This window comes from Ixodes scapularis, unplaced genomic scaffold (assembly GCF_016920785.2).
Source record: "Ixodes scapularis isolate PalLabHiFi unplaced genomic scaffold, ASM1692078v2 PGA_scaffold10__122_contigs__length_95168666, whole genome shotgun sequence".
NCBI classification, from domain to species: domain Eukaryota; kingdom Metazoa; phylum Arthropoda; class Arachnida; order Ixodida; family Ixodidae; genus Ixodes; species Ixodes scapularis.
The window spans coordinates 38942935-38944852 of NW_024609836.1; the positions used below are offsets into that span (position 1 = coordinate 38942935).

At 35.6% G+C, this 1918-nt stretch overlaps 1 long non-coding RNA gene across 1 annotated transcript; it reads left to right on the top strand.

Moving 5' to 3' along the window:
* Nucleotides 1-618: 618 nt before the first annotated feature.
* Nucleotides 619-1473, top strand: LOC121834220. Its single transcript, XR_006077128.1, has 2 exons — nucleotides 619-667; nucleotides 1366-1473. It is a non-coding gene; the product is annotated as an uncharacterized LOC121834220 (long non-coding RNA).
* Nucleotides 1474-1918: the final 445 nt, after the last annotated feature.

The following is a 1918-nucleotide window of genomic DNA, read 5'->3' on the forward strand; positions in this document are numbered from 1 at the left end:
CCAATAATGTGGCCCAGTTCTAGCATACTTTAATTTTTGCCTAGATTATAATTCACTCTGATGTTCCTTCTGCTTAATTTTGATCGTCGATTTATATCAGCGATTAAACTTAACGAAACTTCAGTATGGTTTACTTTTGTGTACAATTTTCTGAAGATAGCTGACTGTTTACCCCAGCTTTAGGCTGCTGAATCTTTCAAAAACTTTCAGCTTGTCCAGTTGTTTTTAAAGTAATTGTTTGGTACAGTATGACCTCAGTTGGAGTATGGCCTCAGTTGGTTTTATATCAGTAAACCCTGAATTATAATATAAAAGATGTCAGAATCAAAATTAAAAAAATGTGGTCATCTGTGTGTTTAAAATTATTGTCTAGCTACGCTATCTCCGACTTTCTAGCCAAATATCCTGAGGCACTGGTTCTCGAACAGGGTTCCTAGTACAGTATACTGAGGGTTCTTTCAGCACCTGAACTTCCTCAATCGTTCCTACACCATTGTCATACTCTCAATTGCAACAATGCCAAGAGTGGAAGGGGCTCCTCGGCTAACATTAACAATAGTAAATTTTTGTTCGCTGATGTCAGAAAGTTTGAGAGTCCCTGTCACAAAGAATGTTATGTTTGCAGGCTTTTAAAGGGGTTATGAAATAGTCTTCAGACTTCGGCCAAGTAAGTGTGACAGTATCTCACCATCGCATGTGCAGTGAAGATCAGAAAACAATTTTTTCCAAGGTGCACTAGTTTTATTTAAAAAAATTAAATAGACTCAAGCTTGGGGGGCCCCTCAACCTTTAGAGTCCTTTCCAGGTCACGTGCGTGTGACATGAATTGGGGGCCAAATGAGTGAATGACAACTTTTATAAAAACCTTAGCTTCAAATTGGGCAGATACCTGCTCAACTCACAAACTCGACCACTATTGGCGCCAAGCCAGTAGTTCCTGTGGCCACCATAAGCTGCATGATGAAAAATGGACCCTTTTTTCCTTTCTGATTACGCAGTGCACTCGCGACATTTTGAGGGATCACGGTGTGTTTTCTCGTACTTGTGATAAGGTAAAAGAAATAAAAGTAACGAGCTCCAAACTGTTTCCACAGTAAACTTGTTTCATGATCCCTTTAATGCATTGCAAATTGACGAAATGCCTTGTTTTACATTATTTCACAGCAGCAATATTTCACAGTTGCCAATAAACATAGTCATTGGTCCCAGTGCTCAATATATTTAGATGATTAACTTTTTGTTGTTGGTTTCTCTTTGTGAAATTTTCTAAAATTATGTGGACCTGAAGTATAATTTTAAGTAGTATTAAGTAAATATGGAGTCTTAAGGCAAGTTTCTTAATTGTCTATTGTCTTCTCTTTTCAGCTTTTGTTACTGCCAATTCCCTGGAGAAACTCGGAAGTCCGTGAAAGAATACCTGTAAAGGAAGTGCAGCAATGCTTCCCACACTCGAAACAAAGCCCCCAACACACAGAAGAAAACTGCAGAATGAAAAAAAAAAAAAAAATTAGCTTTCATTTTTATTCATTTTGTGCCTTGGGTTTTTTTTTCTCTTAAATCTGATTAGCGATTAATTTAGATTTTATTTAACAAGTGCATTAACTTTTTTCATTCAATTTACTTCAGTCATGTAGGTGATGTTACTTCAGTCATGGTAGATGATAAATATTGTAGGTTTTATATTAACAGGTGCAATACTATTTTTGCTCGTTTTTCTTCAGCATGATAGTTTGTAATTATTTTTTTCTTCTAATAGCTTGTTTATAAAGCTTTAAGTGCATCTGTGATATTTGTAAGCCACTAAAGGTATTGCGTTTTTTGTTCCATCGTAAGTGTTTGTTGTAGGCAACATGTGTTCATTATATTGAAAAAAAAAATTTGTTTAATAAAAAGTTCTTACTTTAATTTGTCATCACTT